Source organism: Silene latifolia, chromosome 8 (assembly GCF_048544455.1).
Source record: "Silene latifolia isolate original U9 population chromosome 8, ASM4854445v1, whole genome shotgun sequence".
Lineage (NCBI taxonomy): Eukaryota > Viridiplantae > Streptophyta > Magnoliopsida > Caryophyllales > Caryophyllaceae > Silene > Silene latifolia.
In genome coordinates, this window is record NC_133533.1 from 13,142,506 (window position 1) to 13,162,396 (window position 19,891).

Consider the following 19,891-nt stretch of genomic DNA (forward strand, 5'->3'; position numbering starts at 1 on the left):
TCACATTATCTTAGGATTGCAAGAATCTATAAAACTTATGACATGTATTGAATACATTCCTTCTATTGAAGAAGTGGGTTTTAGATTCACTCGCTATGTATTTCATAATAATGAAACACAATCCCTAAGAAGATCCAAATAGACTTAATCATTTCAATTAGTGCAAAACCCTTTGCAACCAATCTTGCTCTGAAATATCTCTTTATTAGTGCAAAACCCTTTGTCACTAATCAAGCTCTTTCGTTTCGGATTTTCATGGCTCTAAGCCTTGTATTGAGTTGTGACTTAAACACTCTTATGTAAGTCATATGTTCATTACTTTCTAGAAGTAATCAACTTGAATCAAACAATTTCTTTTGTAAGTTATAAGCTCTTTTACTTTTTTAAAAGTAGCATGAATTCATCATTTTTAACAAGTGACGAATTTAACCTCCTAGGTTTTGAAGAAACAACGTCTTACACAAAACGTCTCATGTAGCCAAGAAAGACCAGTTTTTTGCGATATAACATCCTTTGTGGCTCTTGAATAATTTCTCCCACTCTGTCTTCTAGAAATAAACTTGTATTTTAGAAAGACAGCTTTACGAGCCGCAAATCCGTCGTACTCGTGATAATTGAAAGGGAAAAATGAGCATTTGTTTCTTGTGAAAACTTACAAACATGGTACCCTTACCATTTCATATCTCATATGATTCGATTTAGTGGAAAAAATAATTTAGACAAAAATGATAAAATCCCCAAAAGGATCAAGTGACTCAAAGTAACTTGATCGAAGTTCAAACCATATTGAATAGCGTTTAAATTCTTATCCAATCACACATTATTCCATAATGCGTGTTAAGAGAGATTAACTTGTGTTACTATATCACATTTCTTTTGGCTTATATCAAAGTCTTCACTTTGATAATCCCATCACGACTAAATCGTGATTCCTTGAACTCTTTAAACTTCTTCAAAGTTTTTTTTTTTTTTTTTTTTTATTTACCTTATTAAGTGAACACATAAGCGTCAACTTAAATCGTTGGTAAAAGAAAATGATCAACCTATTATGGATCAATGATTTACAACCTCGATCTCCTTTTCAACCAAAAGGCACGAGACATCTTGCTTTGAATACAAGATACGCATATACCATTAACAATCTAATGGTTTCAAGAGTACTCGATAACTCCTTGCGTTTATCATTCCAAAATTTAAGGTTTAATCTTGGGTTACCAATTTGAATCTTTACATCATCTACATGATATATCATTCTAGTTTGGTTTAGAATATAATCACCTTGATAATGGGCTAGCCATACATCAAATCGTGGTGTATAGGGTCACAAAAGTGAAAACCTCTTTTGTATCTTAACAAGTTTATATTCTTATTTAGAGTTTATGTACTTAATAGTCACAATTAAGTACAACTCCAAACCCAAAAACTAGATTGAGTACACAATTACTCTATCTCTCGATATTGTTGTTGCTAGTCGTCATATTCTTATCATCCCATGTATCAAACATAATGATGAAAACCACCACCGGTTTCTAATATTGACGAAGTAGTACTAGCAAAATTTATGTCAATCATATAAACATTTATAGAAGAAGATCCCATTAGATGTCCCACAACTAACTTGTTGATTCTTCAATAATTTGGGGTAGTTTCCTTTCTCGTGTCCAACATTTAAGACAATGGAAACTTTATCGGTCGGGATTGATAGGTTTAGTATCGTCATTCTCAACAACTTTACCTTTAATATAACCTTGTATCAATTCCATACTAATTTTACTTCTTTAACCTCGTCCTCATCTTAACGGTTTAAGAGAATGCTCCCACTCATTTCAATGAGTCTTTACTTAGAGAAGCAAAGGTGAATCTTATAAATATTACTCTTCAATTCAATCGTTTTAGTCTTAAAACTTTCATTGAAGTGGTTGCGTTATTTTGGTCAATTACGAATTCTGACAAAACTAATTACCAAAATAATTTATCGTTTCAAGGTACTTAAGTCAATTAAGTATATGAAACATAATCCATAGTAAGTAGAAGTGTTAGTCAAGAATCAAAAACCTGTTTGATAATGAATAACTTTAATCTATACTCTTTACAAGAGATCCTTAGCAATGGTTCATCTGAGGTCTTTAGAAGAAAATTCAAATTTTGTCTTTAGATACGATGTTTTAATGGAGTTTTGAATCGAAATGATATCGTATATGAATTGTGGTAAAGAAATAGAACAATATAACAACGGAATAGTGGAAAAACTTAACATTTATCGTTTTATTAATACTTGAAAAGACAAGTATAGCATTTACATAGTGACCTCTACCCAACTATAATAAATGATTCCAAGATCCAAATTCATATTAACTTGGGGCACGGTGTGCCGAAATACCCCTCATCAATATAACTCGGTGGATTAACTCTTTAATCGATTCTACTTTTAGAACTCTTGGTCGATAAAATTACATTAATACTTATCTTTAGCCCGAAACACATCCGGAAATACGTCGTGAATACTTTCGTTGAGTTCAACCCAAATTTCGAATAAATGTGTCCATGATCCAAACTTATATCAACTTAGGGCACGGTGTGCCGAAATACCCTTCATTAACATAAATTCGGTGGATAGACATTTATCACCCCACTTCACCAACGTAACAAGATTTGTCTTACGGTAAAGCCGCTCAACTCCTCTTGCGCCCCGGTACTTCATGGGTTTCTAATTTTTGGTAAGGCTAAGTCTCAATTGTTTATTTTAGCGAGAGGTCATGTCAATTTATTATCTATCACGTTTTAAGTGAACTAAAGCAGTGAACTACGATAATTATAATTGACACGGTCGATATACTCGATTAAAAGATGATGCATGTTTAGTTATGGCGATTTAGCAATGCATGTGACATAAAATAAAATGCAAGCATAAAAGTAAATAAATCCTAGTATGGCCTTTCCTAAAATAGAAAAACTCTTTAACTATTACATATTCGGAAACCAACTCCATTGGTCCCTTGAACTTCGGTTGTAGCACGTATCTCGAGGTAACACCGTCTTTATGTATCGCCATTCTTGAAGAAATCCGTCTTTGGGAACTCCGGAATGAATAAAATTACATAATAAATTAAATAATTTCCTATTATACATTTGTAACTAAAATAAAATAAATCTATTAAATTACAAAACGGTGATACGAGATCACAATAAAAATTACAACCGAATCGATATTCCCATACATTTCGGGAAATACCAATTAAAATCTAAGGCCATACTAAGTAAAATTACATAATTAAAATTATGACAATCATAAAGAAAAATGCAGCATTATAATATGTATGAACATGCTCCATTTTATGCTAAATCGCCTTTAACTAGCCAATATCGTATATTACTCGGTTTTTACGGATTTGCGTGATTTCAACATTTTATAATCACAAAAATACATAAACTCATATTTATGCATAAGTTAATTACCCTAACCTCTTAGGACTCAAAATATAGTCTTCACTAATAATTTGACCATAATTAACTTTCATTTACAAAATTGTTCATAAATGGACCAAAAATTACAAAAATAAGCTATTAGACTTCAAATAAATCCAAAAATTTCAAATAAATTCAAAATTTGAAATTTAAATTCATGAACATTCTGGAAAAATTCCATGACACTCATAATGTTCAAAATCTTAGGTTAAAAATTTCGAAAATTTTCCGGAAAAACAATGTTGCGGTTTATCGATTTTAACTAAAATAATCATAAAAACATGGAAAAATTATTTTCATTAACTTTTCAATTTTAGATCTGAAAAATATAATAAAATGCAACATTAGACGTTTTTCTTAAGTCATAGATTATGTTTTTATTAATTTTCACTAATAATGTCACTATTTATGCCATTTTTCTTCAAAAATTCATAAATCATGCAAAAAGACTTCTTTATAGCCAATTATTTTACACACATCTTGTAAAATTGCATGTGACAACATATTAATTTTCTATGACCAGATTCGAAATTTAACTCATATTAACCTATTTTTCACTTAAATCCGAATTTAATAATGAGAAATTCATTTTTCGAGCATAACAAGTCCAGAAATTATGAAAATTTACAGGTTATCTCAAAATAATATATGTGACAACATAATCAAAAATCAACTTAAAATTCGAAGTATAGCTAATTTTCGACCAAAAATGACATTTTTACTCATAAAATCACATTTAAATGCCATTATTGTAAAATATGAACAATAAAAATCCGAAAAATTAACCAAAATATCCTAAAACATTTTAGGACCATAAATATTAACATGCATGTAATAATTTCGTGATATATCATAATAACACAAATTTTACAAGTTTTATTTGTTATTCATATAACTCGGAAAAACTTTTAACCAATTTGCATGCAAACAACCGTGGCGCTCTGATACCGATTGAAGGAAATGTAGATTCATATACATACTAACATACTCTTATATGTCAAAATTAATTTGTCATAAAATTAAATACGGATTTTATGCATGCAAACAATATAATAAAATAGAGAAGAAATCACCCTTACATTGTAATTTCGGTTCTTATGGGCACAAGTGAGTTCATCTACTCACTTGTTCTTGAGCTCTCCAAATGGAAGAACAAGATCCAAGTATAGGATCTCTCCCTAAGCTTTATACCCAAGGCTTTCTCTTAATTTAATTAACATTACATGAACTAGTATAATATTAATGTAGTAGAAAAATGACCCAAAACATTTTGGTCTTGCTCTTAAAACCGTGTAGGAGAAGAGGAGATGGAAGATTATTTTGTTTTCTCTTTCTAAAACTTATCTTGTAAAAGAATGAATAATTTTCTTGTTATCCACCCTTCATATGGTGAATAATAATAATAAGCAAAAGAATCCCTTGTTCTATCCAAGGGAGAACCGGGTAGGGTGGTAAGAATTGGCCTATGCATGGCCTTTGTGCTCTTACACAAAAGACTCTAGGCATGCAAGCCTATATGGGAAATAATGATGAAACCCACTAATCTTAATTAACACAATACAATTTGTTAATCACTCCCATATTTCGGTCCACTAATGATAAAATGGAATCCATTTTATTTTTTGTCAATTGTCAATATGTCACATGTCATATGTGACATAAATTTGTTATGTATTTTTAACATATTAAAAATCAACGTATTAATAAAAATACGTCATATACAAAAATCGACTTAGTAATTTCATAATTACTTGTGCCAAAATATTTTACCATTTATAAATTACAACCGATTGTATTTATAACAATTCATTCAAATTTAATTGTTACATTAAACAATTATTTCATCCGAGTAATGATACAATTCAATTACTCAGACCGTATCTCATTTAATCACATTTCAATTTGATACGTAAATTTTACTTCCAAAATCGTCCGTCAATTTTCAAGTAATTTAATTAACTCGCAACATTATACGATTAATTAAATAATCAATTAAGAGTATTGCCCTTTAGGTATGACCTAGGGGTCAACTCGATCACCACCGTCACACGACGAATGTCAAACTCTAGTCGACCAATCATTACCGATATATGTTGACCAGTTGACAGTAACAATATTACTTCCCAATTGTATTCTTTATAATGAGATTTAAACATGTGATCATCATGATCAATAGTCGTGATCGCATTATTGTCGGAGGACACATATTCCAACATTACATCCCCGAAGATACTCACACCCCTATTATTTTAGGGAGACCGTTCCTATTCACTGCTCGTGCAGTGATAGATGTCGGGGGCAAGACATTGACTTTTCAGGTTGGGGACGAGGAATTGATTTTCCATCAGTCTCAGTCTCGAAGGGCTCCCATGCAAGCTCAGCCTTGCAATGCCCTTACCTCTACTGACCCTCATATTGACATTCCAGATGAAAATTTGGAATTTTGTGCTGCTATGGTGACCCCTCCGCCTCAGATTGAGAGCAAAAAGGAGGAAAGTTCGTCTGTTTTCCTTGCTGCAGGTACAGATGAAAATATAGGAGATGTCAATGGTCGTTGTGCAATTAAGATCAGTCAAAGTGGGAATGATAATGTTAAAGCTTGTGAGAAAGGAATAAGGACGAGAAAAGTTCGTGCGTATGTGGACGTCAACTATTCTCCTCCTAATATTTCAAGTTCAAGCTCTTGGAGAATGAAGAGGACGGTCGATAATGCTGAAGGGACGTCCTCCAGTCAGAAGCCCTCCGAGGGGCTACTGAATTGTTTTGAGAAGTGAGCGGGGAATGCCCCGTGTAACAATTTGTAAAAACTAATTTTAATTTCCGTTGGATTTGTTTTTTTTGCGTTTATTAGGACAATTAGAATTTAGACATTTTTAGCATAGGTAGAGAGACTATAGACTGTTACTTTTTGTATTTGGTATATTGGGATATGCTTGCGATTGTTTTTATGCTGGTTTGGGGAAACTTTAACGCATCTCGAGGATTTACACGAGGTAAAGCACTCGATCGAGTACTTTTTGTACTCGATCGAGAGGATATTGCAGAAAAATGGTTCGATCGAGGGTTTTGCATATGTTCGATCGAGTTGGCAAAATAAGGGAGTTCTCGATCGAGTTTAATTTTACTCGATCGAGTGGATGGAAGCTAGAGCTCCTCGATCGAGTGATTTAAAATCACTCGATCGAGTGAAAATGGTTATCACACGCAGGAAGTGTCCCTTAATCTCCCTTCTTTTTCTTATTTCGTTTATTATTCTTCATTCACCTTATTTGCAATAACAAAATCCCCAAATCCTCCATAATCCTTTTTTCCATTACCAAATCCAACACCTACAAATTGTTCCTTGCTTTTAATCCGACATTTCCCCCATATTTCCCCCTTGATTTTCATTCGTTTTTGCGGTCAATTGGAGGAATTAGGGTTTGCGGTTTTTGCTCGATAAATCGTCTAATTTGCCTTGTTGTTTGTCGATTAATTGCTTCTTTGTAGGTATCTTTCATCAAGTAAGTAATTCCTTCACTTCATTGTTAATTAATTGCATTAATTTTTGCCTTTTATGAAGTAATTTTGGAATTAGGGTTTCGGGTAGACGATTTTGGTCGAAATTTTCGATTGTTTTTGTGATTTCCTGTCTACATTGCTGCACTTGATGATTATTGCCCTTACCTCACCGCTGTTTACATGTTTGTCTCGAATTTTTCGCGATAATTTGTGATTAGGGTTCATGACAGTCGATATTTTCGACTAAAATTGGGATTTTTCTACTGTTAATGCTTAATTTGATGATCATTCCCCTTTACCCCGTCTCTGTTATCTGCTTAATTCGAATTTTTGAGGTAAAAATTTGAAACTAGGGCTTGTTCAGTCAACCATTTCGACTGTTTGGGGAAATTTGTAGCTGTTTACTTGTCAATTAATTATCGTTTCCTCTACCTTGTTTGATTAGGATGGACAGTAGCTCTATGCCTTCTTCCAGTTCCACTGTCAGTCCATCCTCGACTAAGACGGTAGTCCCTGCTGCTACTACCGTCTCCGCACCTGCTAGTACCACAGCTTCTACTTCTGTTTTTCTGGTTACTGCTGCTGGTACCGTCTTTGCTGCTGCTAGCTCTGTTTCAGCTACTACCTCCGTCACAGCTGCTGTTGCTAGCACTGCTGCTAGCTCTACTTCCTCTATGGTGGTTTCTGCTGCTTCCTCTGTGGCAGCTGCAGCTACAGCTTCTACTTCAGCTACGATGAGCACATATGATGCGTGTTCACCTGCAGCCACAGCTGCTTTCAGGGCGGCCCTAGTACCTCGTACCGGCGGTGGACGGTCTTCTACTTCAGTTTCTAGAGGCCGGGGCCGTGGTCGTTCCACACCTGCTGCTAGCGGTTCTGCTGGCACGGTTACTATTCGAGGAGACGACACCCTCGACTCGCACCCCGAGTTCCCCCAAGTAATTTTTGTTAACATTATTCATAGCTCTAGATTTTACCGTTTATTTGAATGTGAGTTTCTCCCTACCCGTTTCCTTTGTCGTACGTCACTTGAGAGGCTTGGTTTCTACGAGCCGGTGTGTGAGCTTTTGAGGGACACGAGGATGACCGGACTTATCACTATGAGTGGCCGTACCTTTAGGGAGCTGCGCCTTGAGTTCTCCAGCTCCTTTACCTTCTCCTCCGGGGCACACGATGCTGCCCCCACTAGTACTTTTGTGTCTTTCCGGTTGTTCAACCGGACTTTTGATTTGACTTAGGAGGAGTTTGGGACTAGACTTGACCTTTCCTCTAGGGGCGTCACTACCGCCCCTAGTAAGGTCCTCCTTCTGCTTTGGCGGACCTTGGCCCAGACCAACTTTCCCGAGTGGAAGCTCGCTCAGGTCCACCTTCCCCCTGCCCGTTACTTCCTCCGACTGATGGGAAGTACCATTTTTGGCCGAAAGGAGCCAAACAACATCACTAACACCGAGCTTTCCATTTTGGGCGGTTACCTGAACATTGACAGCGAAGGCCCCTTTGCCTTCAACATTGCCTACTTGAGCGCCCAGTACTTTCAGACCCAGGGAGAGAAGACCACGGGCACTATCGTCTGCGGTGGCATAGCCACCTTTCTTTCCCATTCTCTCCTCCCTGCCTTGCCTCGCGACCTACCGTATATAGCTGGAGATAGGTACCTGGGCCTAACTTCTATGTTCTCTCAGACCTGGCTGACTTCAGACTTCCGGACATGGAAGATAGGTAGTTCCTTGTCCGTGGACCTTCCTTGTACCACCCTACCTCATCTTGTCCCTTTGCCCACTGTTGCACAGGGCGTCCGACCACCTCGCTTACCTGAGTACCACCTGCCGATCCTACCACCTCCTACCTTAGCCGCTTCTAAGAAGCGGCGTAGACTTGAGACCGGAGAGGGGTCTACACCCTCTAAGAGTGGCCAGCCTTCCACGGCTACTCCTACCCCGACCCCTACTTCCACTACTGCGCCAGACCAGACACAGACACAGGCTCAGCCGGTTTTCCCGACTAATTTTGTACGTCTTCCACCTTTTGAGGCGTCCGTGGTCATGGACCAAGGACGTCGTGCCGGTTTGTTGATTGAGCTTGTAGAGAGACATGCTCGTATGGAGATGGACATGGCTCTTGCTATGTTCCCTTTATGCGAGTTGTTAAATTATTAATCTCATTATTTAACATATTCATATATGTGACATTTTAATTTAGTCAGAAAACTAAAACTAGATCTTATGCATGCAAACTTGAATAAGAATAGAGAAGAAATCGTCTTTCTTACTATGGGAGTTTCGGATTTTGGGCACAAATGAGTTCTCCTTCTCACTTGTTCTTGAGCTTTCCTTATATGGATGAACAAAGGATCCAAAAAAGAATCCCTCCCAAAAGTGAATACCCAAGGTAACCTCTTAAAAGACTAATATTATTAGAACTAGAACAATATTAATCTTACTAAAATTGACCCAAAATATTTGTTTTGTCTCTTGTAATTTCGGCCAAGAGGAAGGATTTTTGGAGATTTTATCTCTCTAATTTTTCATAAGATGTAGAGAGAGTTTTTATATTTCTTACACTAGAAATAATATGTAAAGTTGTGAATGAATAATTTGAGAGAAAAACTCTCTATTATTCCCTTTGAAAACCGGTGGGGAGGGTAAAGGAGAGCCAATGCATGGGCAAGTTTTTCTACCCAAGAAATCATAGGTATGCATGGCTATATTAGGTTGCAATCATCATGTTTTCCACTTAAAAATAATTAACACAATTTAAACCTAATAATCCCTCCAATTTTCGGCACTTACATAAAATGGGAGGTCCATTTTATATTTGTCATTTGTCAATTGTCACATGTTACTAGTCATGTGAAATTGTTATGTATTTTTAACATATTAAAAATCAACGTATTAATAAAAATACGTCATGTACAAAATCGACTTAGTAATTCATAATTACTTGTGCCAAAACGGTTTACCAATTATAAATCACAACGTCTTGTATTTATAATAAATTATTCATTCAGTTTCAATTGTTTCGTAAACAATAATTTTATCTAAGTAATAAAACAATTTGATTACTTAGACCGTATCTTATTTAATCGAATTACAATAAGATAAGTCAATAATACTCACAAAATCGTCCGTCAATTTTAAGCAATTTAATTAATCCGTATTGACATACGATCAATTAAATAATCAATTAAGAGTGTTACCCTTTAGGTTATGACCTAAGGGGATCAACTGATCACCACCGTCGCACGACAGTAATGTAAAACTCTAGTCAGCCAATCATTACCGATATGTGTGGACCAGTTGACTGTAAAATATTACATCCCACATGTATTCTTAAAATGAGATTTAAACATGAGATCATCTTGATCGACAGTTGTGATCGCATTATTGTCAGAGGACACATATTCCAACACGAGTATCACATGAGGCGACATCGTCCGATCCCAGAGGGTTGGCCACACCCTTTCTTCTACCGATACCCAGCTGAGGGGTACCCGGAGTCTGCTAGTAAGGAGGAGGAGGACGAGGACCCAGTAGCGGCGGCGGCGAGAGCTCAGGAGGAGCAGAGGAGGAGGAGAGAGCGGGAGGTGGACCCGGACTACACTGTGACGGTGGAGGATGTGCGGGACGAGGAGGCTGACGAGTAGCTACTGGTCTACTCACTTCCCCAATTTTCTGGCTGGTTTGGGGAAGTTCGTGTTTTGTATGTCTATTCTTTCTCTTTTATTTTCTTTCGTCTCTTTTTTTATTTTCTTTATTTTTCCCTTTATTGGTTGTATTTTCCCGTTCCTCTGTATATATATATGCTGGTGTATGCTAGAGGACAATGAGGGCGTTGTCCGTTTTGGTTTGGGGAGGGTAATGCATCCTTTGAGTCTGCATTTGCATTGGTTTTGCATTCATGTTTCTATTTTCAGCTTGCATTGTATTTATTTATTTCATAAAATCCAAAAAAAAAATCCAAAAATATTCACGTTTATTTTTGCATATAGGTTGAGTCGGAACGGTTGATTTCCGTGATGATATTGCACTTTAACTTGTCATTTTACTTGAGCCTTGCATTTTCATTGACGGTTATTAGCTAAGTCTTGCGCATAATTTACGAGTTTTTGTTCAAATTTAGCTGACAGTTTAGACTTGACCTGATAAATTGGGTACCTACTTACAATTTCTGAGATTTAGAGCCTTATAACTGGTGACATTCATGACCGGTTTACATAGGAATTGAGAGTAGTACTCCTTGCATAGCATGTTCATTATTTTTGCACAATTATGACAATCGATTTCTTGTTAAAATGCATACATTCGGGTTTGTGGTCGGTGTCACATGCAGGGAGGTGCTTGCAAATTTCCCTTTTTTTTACATTTTTCACCCATTTAGCTCCACTTAGCCAAATCTAGCCTTTTTGACCCATTAGCTACATCCAAAACCGAGTCTGCCTAATCAAGCTAGTTTAGTATGTCTTTTGTGGTATGTTTTTCTGTCTGCGGTTTGGCTCGTGTCTATTTTGATTGGAGTTGGTGGAGGATGAAGGAAAGAAGTTTGAAAAATGAAAAAAAAAAAAGGAAAAACGTGAATAAAGGAAAAAAAAAAAAAGAAAAACGAAAAAAGAAAAAAAAATGAAAAAAATCAAATTCACGTGAAAAACCAGAAGAAAAAAAAATTCAAAATTTGTTGTCTGGTAGTTCATTGAGACCGTGTATGTTCACTTTTATGTTGTGACGGTCTCACTCTTCCGTCTTATTTTACATTTTTTTGAGGAGATAGTGTATTTTGGATAGAGTTGTGTGACAAATGAAGGGCACTTGTGTTTATTTTTCAGACAGTTGAGATTCGGACGGTCTTATATAGTCCTGTTTAGGAACTAACTTGACGCTTTTACCTCCACATTTCCATAATTTGTTTTGCCTTTTCTCACCTGAACCTCATTATTCCCACACTATTTGTAAGCCCTCGGTTGTGACGGACATTTGTTGGTTGGAATGTGTGCATTTGTACTTGAATCGTCTTTCATTTTTGTTGCATGCATGCTATGTAAGTCGCAGTTTAGGTGAGTGACTGTTTTCTCTTTCTCTCTTTTACATATAATTTACCCTTTGCTTCATGAGAGAAGAGTGACCACGTGAGAGTCCGATTTTGTTGGTCTTGCAAGGTCGATAGGTCAGCTTTATTTCTGGACAACTTATAACTCGTTTGTGTATTGACTGCTACAGTTGTAACCGTTAGTTTTTGTTGCATTAAACTGGTTCAAGTAGACAAGTTATAGCTAGCTCTGAGTTTTCATTCCGTTCCATTAGATTAGTTTGCATTTAGTTTACTCGAGGACGAGTAAAGGTTCGGTTTGGGGAGATTTGATACGTGCATTTTGTATAGTATTTTTAGCCTATTTTTGCACGTATTTCTATGTACTTTTGTACTGTTTATATTGCATTATGCCCAGAAATGGCTACTTTGGTTCGTCTTATCTATTTTACAAGAATGAACGTGAAAGTAGTGGAATCGTACCATTTTCGTCTTGTTTTGCATACATTTTGAGGAGACGGGATTTTCAGAGCAAGATACTGCATTGGGATGCGTGAAGGAAAGGTCTACGAAGCAGTCGACAACGAGTTGGAGCTGTCTTAGAGGAATAACACTCGATCGAGTGCATTTGTTGGTCGATCGAGTACTTTATTAGCTGAGGAGGTCGATCGAGTAATCTGCTGTGCTCGATCGAATTGCTGAAATTCAAGGTTCCTCGATCGAGTAATATTTCTACTCGATCGAGTGGTTTATTCACTGAAGTTCTCGATCGAGTAGTCTCAAACTACTCGATCGAGAGGTTTGATGGTTCACGGGCTTTAATTAATCCGTGATGACTTATTTTCGTTAATAGACTTCGCTATTTTCTATTTAAGCACTTAGTAATTAGGTTATTAGACATCTTTTATCATCTTTTATCTATCTTTCACTGTTTAGCACTCTTAATCACGCTGCTTTCTCCTTTCCCTAAACTTTCACTGTAACTTTTGCTTTCGGGTTATTTTGCTTGGATCTCGTTGTTCTCTACGCCGGAATTCTCACGATTGTAATCCTTTTCCTCTTTTAATCTTAATTTCATTATTAGTTGCTTTAATTACTTGTTTCTCTATTCCTTAATTTCTGCCCTAATCTTTGTTTATGCAATTTTATTATAATTTCAACATGTTTATTGTTAGTTCATTCATTATTATTAATCTTGACAATATTGATAGTATGAGTAGCTAATTTAATTCATGTTGGGAATAGGGGATCTACGGTAGAATTGTGACGATGTAGCGAATAGGTTAGATGAATTATTTATGAGACTCTGTTTCTTTGGCAATTTAACTGTATCACCGACTTAGTTGAGTGCACGCTTCTAAGTTACCCTTTAATCTGGTTAAATTTAATCCTGGATCGGAAGATTGGACTAAATAGACCTACTATGAACAGTAGAGTGTAGACTACCGTAATGAGGACGAAAGTTAAGTTAGTGGAAATCTAGGATAGAAAGTGGACCGGAAGGACCTTTCAACATCCGTCGCACGGGAAGTTATTTAGACTATTTGCAGCTGAGTCATTAGACTACCGTAGTAAACCGAAACCCCGACATGTTCTCTCTTTATTGATCACTTTTATTCTTATTTCCTACACTTTTATTGCTCTTATTTATTCCTTTTTTCCTTCGAGCCTTTAGTTTAGAAAACCAAATCAAAACCCCCGTATTGTGACCGAATAGACGGACTCTTTACAGATATCTTGCCTCCCTTGCCTCCCTGTGGAGATCGACCCGACTTCCCTAGCTATATTAGTTAGTCCTGTTGGTTATTTTGATAGGTATACGACAACCCTGTCATAGGACACGCCTCAAAACGATTCCGACACGTGTTGGACCGTGTCCTTGGTTTAAATTTAATTACGACACGTCTTGGACACGGCCAAGACACGACGGACACGGTCCGTGTCAAGTTGAACACGGCTAGTTGGAAATTCTCAAAACAAAATTTTAACTCCCTCATTCACGACATTCCATTCTTTCAAGTTCCAAGCTCCTCTTCGACCATACAGACGGCCGACGACCGACAGACCTCCGACAAATCTACCACCCAGACGACCTCCACCCTCGATCTCGCCGCCGTCCACTCCCTTAAGGCAGTTGAGAGGTTTGGTTTTCCACTTTTTCCCAAATTGAATCTAGCGTTTTTTGCTCTTGCCTCATTCAATTTGACCAACCCAACTGCTAATTACTTTAATTTATGATACTTGCGTTGTTGCCATAAAAAATGATTACATAGAAAATAAGATGATTGTAGTTGAAGGTGATGAAGATGGTTTTTTAGGTGGTTGTTGCGGTGGTGGTGGTGGAGGAGCAAGAAGAAGTAGTTGTAGTTGAAGGTGATGAAGATGATGGTGAAGAAGGAGGAGATGAATTGGGGAAAATTAGGATTTTTATTGGCGATTGAAGGATGCAGCAGATGAGATCAACGAAAATCAGTGAAGAATGAAGATGATAGAAGATGTCGTTTGATCTGGTTATATTTGTTTCTGGCTGTTTATTTGGAGTTGTAGTTGGGCCGGTTTGAGACAGTTCTTTTGGGCCTTTTAAGTTATGTACGAGGTCATGGGGAATCCCGTGCAACTCGATGTATGGTTACAATCTTATTAATATACTTACTTTTTATCGAAAAAAAAAAAGAAAAAGAGGAGAGTTTTATACGGTTAAGCTAATTGCTATTCTTTCATGTCATTACGTACACAATAGTAATAACATGCTTTCCCGCTCAATGAGCTTTCGAATTCAGCCCTAAAAATGCCCAAGAAAAATCGAATATTTCCAAAATTCATTTTGAAAACGTTATGTGTTAAAATTTCCATTTCCAACTGAGTTCCTTTTGTTTTATAAACCTTTGGCCGGAACCATGTAGCAGATAATCAAACAATAGTCTCCTTATTGGGGTTGTCCCTATTTATAAGGCGGGGATTGGCCATCGACTTGGTTAATATTGCGAGTGATTCACAAGACTATCAAACCAAGTTGAATCAATTAACTAAGGGACGGTCTTAGACCCTTGGTAATTAATTGATTAAAAACCGCTCCTAGTTCCATCAGGTTACTCACTTGACTGATCCCATAAATTTGAACAATCCTGGTTAAGTAAACTTGATCAAAATGTTAAGAGACCTTTGTTTCAAAATTCCGATTTAGTACCTCCATAATTGGCCAACGATAAGGAGGCGAAGAGAAATTGAGTTTATCTAAAACTGAGTAAAAATTCAAGTCTTTGAAAATTTGCCTCTAAATCACAATTTGAATAAAAATGCGTTGATTGAGAAATTTCGAAAGGGATTATTTTAGCCAAATCTTTTTAACATAGATAAATGTAATTTTTACTCCAAATCCTCCTTAAACCGATGTAGTAGTAGTTATTATCAAATAATAAATTTCCTCTACGTCGATACAATCTTAAAATTTAAAACTGGACTAACGATATTGTGTGTCTGGCCTAAGCGATTGCTGAGGTGCTAAAATTACTCTTACTTACTCGTAAATATATAAACTAGGTCTTTAATTATTACATTTTTGGGGGTGTCGATGGTTAAGTCTCGCATCCAATAATTAAATTACATTGCCTTTGAATAAACAAAATAATAAATGGAAATAATATTACATAGGTTTCATAAATTATACATAGTTAAAAGAAAATCACATAAAAAAACAATTAATAACACACTATCATAACATTTGAGAAGGAAACACTAAAAGTAACCTTATCAGTCATTTTATAAAATTCGCGTCAGATACTAAAATAAGTTTTGAATAGGTCCCCGAGTTTGTCATCACAACCAAAGTAAATTTAGTCTATATTAAATTTTTATTTACCAAATTCGCCCCATAAAACAGTCTATGTAACGAAAAATGTAGTAGTCCCTATTTTATAAAATTAATATGGTATAGGTATATAATTATTTATATATATACTATAGTATTTGTACAAAAAGTCCCCATGTTTGACCAATGGTCTTGGCCTCACCCTTCTCAAAATATACCACTATTAATTATAAGGTTGTTTTGGAAATCAAAATAATTACTCCCTCCAATTCGCTATAATGTTCCCTGTTTCCCAAAACGGATTATTCAGGTAATGTTCCCCTTTCCTTTTTTAGTAACTTTTTTCTCTTATTTTATTCATTTCTCTCTCCTATAATCAAACCCCACATAACTTTTTTACTCCTATTTTATTACTTTTCTTACTATTTTGGCCCCACAACTCATTATTTAACTCCTATTAATTCATCTCTCTCTCCTAACATCAACCCCACCAATGTCCTTTATTCATTTTTAATAGTATTTCTTAAGTATCGTGCCAAAAGCAAATGGGAACAATATAACGAATTGGAGGGAGTATATGTAAATCAAAATAAGCTAAAATTTGTAAAAATCAACCTCTCCTCAACTGAACACCATTCAGTCTTCACTCTTCTCACTATTCTCAATTTTTTTTTTTTTTTTAATTTTAACCCATGATATTTATGACAAAGTTTCTATAATGCATAACCTACCACATACTATCAAGCATAAACTCAAATCATCCACATGCAACAACTAATTTTGACATGCAAAAATATAAAATAAAATAAAATAAACTTGTTAATTTACCCACCCTTATAAAGGGATTTTCAATCTTGATCAAAGGTCGGACTTGAGATGATTCCGTTGAGTCGGGAAAGTCGGGTCCGATTCTGTCCGCCAGGTACTAAAATAATTTTAATAAACCCTTTTTTTTTATTTAAAGTCCATTGATCAAAGGTCGGACTTGAGACCTTCACGGCAGAAGACCATCAACAACAATCAAAACTTGCGATTACACCATGATAATAATCTTAATAAACCCCTTTTTTTTATTTAAAGTAGAATTTGTTTTTAAGGCAAGATCTAATTAAAAATTGACATGCATGTGAAAATAATAATAATAATTCTTAACTTTTTAGGAACTCGCTTTTTTATACTAATATCTTGTTATGTAAAGACATACATGTAAATTTTATATACTTGATGATTTTAAAACTTAAAGAGTCTGATTTTATAAAAATTCCCATGCATGTAAGTTTACTTATGATTAAAATTAATAGCAAATTAAATAAAAAAAGAACTGGTATTATCTTATAAAGTTACCTTAAGATGATGTTAAGTTTATAAAAGGGGAGAGAATTGCATACATGATTTGTATTATTGAGTTGTATGATTGTGATTCAAAACATGGGCGTATATATATATATATATATATATATATATATATATATATATATATATATATATATATATATATATATATATAGGAGTCAGTCTAACTAAAGTAAAGTAAAATGCGAACCGTGCGAACTAACTAAAGTCGTTCTAGGTTCCCCTTCTTATTTCTCTGGCCAACTAAAACAATTCGACACCCTCCACCACAAACGTTCAACTTCCACAGTAGGCGCCACTTCCACCGCCGACCGCTACTTCCACCTTCAGCCACCACTTACAGCGCCGCTTCTACCACCGTTCCCAAGAACGGATTTCAGTCTATTATTATAGAAAAAAGGTTAGCTTCAATTCTTATTCTTTAAACAATTATAAAGTCAGGTTATAATCAAAATTAGGTTAGGATTCAATTACAATTTTTAGATCTGTTTAGTTTTTATCAAATCTTAATGTAATTTTGTGATAAATCATGGTGTTGTAAGCGAAAAATTAGGTTATAATTGAAAAATTTAGGATTTATAAAATCTGAAATTTATATTTTCATCAGGTGTGTAATTGATTTTTGTAAATCAATTTCAAACCTAGGCAGAAATACCATGTGTAAGCGAAAAATTAGGTTATAATCAAAAGTTTGCTTTCACATATTGTAATAGTTTTCGGTAATCTAAGAGCTTTGTCTTATGGTAGCAACTGAAACCTTAGCACTGATGAGTGATGAATTACCGAGCTAGGCGCGAATTACTAATACAAAAGGTATGTTCATTCAAATTGGTGTTTATTTGGCTTGTTATGCTCTATTTTAGGCCTTTGTCCTTGGTTAGTAAGACCCATCAGGTTTCAGAGATAACATAAATTGTTCCTGATTCATCAAGTAAACATTTAACTGATATGTAATGTGCTCTTTTTGTTACTGCTGAACAAACTCATAAAAAAGCGATGCTCCCCTCGCATCTGAGTTTAACAAAATGTTTATGCTTATGTGATTTGTTGTGTCAAATACCCTTTGTTTGCTGTCATTTTAATGAAGTCGGTCTGCTGGTGTATGTCTTTTGTTGATTACGAGGTTTGGAATTCGGATAAGCACATCAATGCTGGTCAATCATGTTTGACATGATTGACCAAGCTTGGCTTTTGAACTGCTCTTGATCTTTGCACCATGGTCCAATTGTTGCATAAGAAAGCAGACCAGTTTACTGATTTTGACTTGGAGAATATAAGACATTAATAAGACAAATTATTTACTTAGGTAGAGGCTTAACAGGTACATGAGTAATCTATTGTTTATCGGTTAGTATCATTTTTATTAACGTGAGACTGTCTTGCAGAATGCTAATTATGACGGAAGGCGTATCAACTCACATTGCTGATAGTATCGAAAAGCTGGATATTGAGCTTGCTGCTAAGAAGATTGTGGAGGGGATTAGGAATGATCTGTTTAACATAAATGGGAGTCCAGTACCATTGGTGTACCATTGGTCCCTGGCGCCATCACCTCCGGGTGCGCCACAACCATAAACTGGACAATCTCATACTTCAATTCCGGAGCTTCAAATCGAATCACTGCCCCTTTGTTGCCTAACTGATCAAGATAATTTGGTGCTGAAAATACTGTGACGAGTTTCCCATCATGCTCAATATCATACCCCTCTTCTTTCACCTCATGAGATCTCACCACCAAGTCAAGTTCATTGTCGTCGAGAAACTGCTTTATCATAAAATTCTATTTTATCAATTTGCAGCAAAATTCATTAGGATCATAGGACACATTGCCATCAATTCAAATCAAAGTCATAGCTCATGAAGTTAAACACATCTCTAGCAAGGTAAAGAAGTGTATCTAGCTTGCTAGAGATGTGTATCTAGTAAGATAAATAAGTGTATCTAACTTGTTAAAGACATGTATCTAGTAAGTTAGAGGTATGTATCTAGCAAAGTAGATGAGTGTATCTAGCCTGCTAGAGATGTGTATTTTGATATTTTATCATAGTTACATGTTATGAATGGCTAAATGTTGATGATATAACTGGGGATACTGGGTTACTTATAACTACATATATGTAATTGCTATGATTTTATAATTATTTGCACTAGAGAAAGTAAAAAGCGAATTTTCCTTCGAGTTCAGTGATTCTGAATTTAAATTGGGATTGTATCTTGTATCATTAGTGATGTGGAGCAAACTATTAGAGCCGAAAGTTTGATCCAAGCTTAACGATTTATTAACAAATCGCGTTAAGAATTACACAACAGATATAGTTATATAAAAGTTACGGAGTACTTTCCTAATTAACTCGGCGTAATTGCTGTTTTCCTGCAGATTAATGTCATCCTTGTGCAAACAACTTGTGACGGCCTGCAACTACTTTTAACTAGCTTTTGTCTTAGTATATTAACAATCATAATAATTTACTAATTTTTTTTAATGCCTATAGACCATCAGAATATTAATCAGGGTATGAGCGCAAATATATTTTCATGTCACATTATAAACAACATTGTTTCAGCATTCAATTAAGGAAACATCAGATCACAAAAACCAGTTAGAAAGGAAGACATGAAAACATACAAATAAAATATTGAATGAATTATCTGATTACAATGTTATACAGTTGAAAATGTCCTGACTATTCGAGTTTGAATTAAATGCAGTCCTTGATTACATTTAATTGGCATGAAAAGTGATGA

General features: G+C 35.4%; 1 long non-coding RNA gene across 1 annotated transcript; it reads left to right on the top strand.

The window, feature by feature from the left end:
• Positions 1–17,323: 17,323 nt before the first annotated feature.
• On the top strand, positions 17,324–19,284 carry LOC141594142 (uncharacterized). Its single transcript, XR_012522017.1, has 3 exons — positions 17,324–17,546; positions 17,894–17,959; positions 18,532–19,284. It is a non-coding gene; the product is annotated as an uncharacterized LOC141594142 (long non-coding RNA).
• The last annotated feature ends 607 nt before the right edge of the window (positions 19,285–19,891 follow it).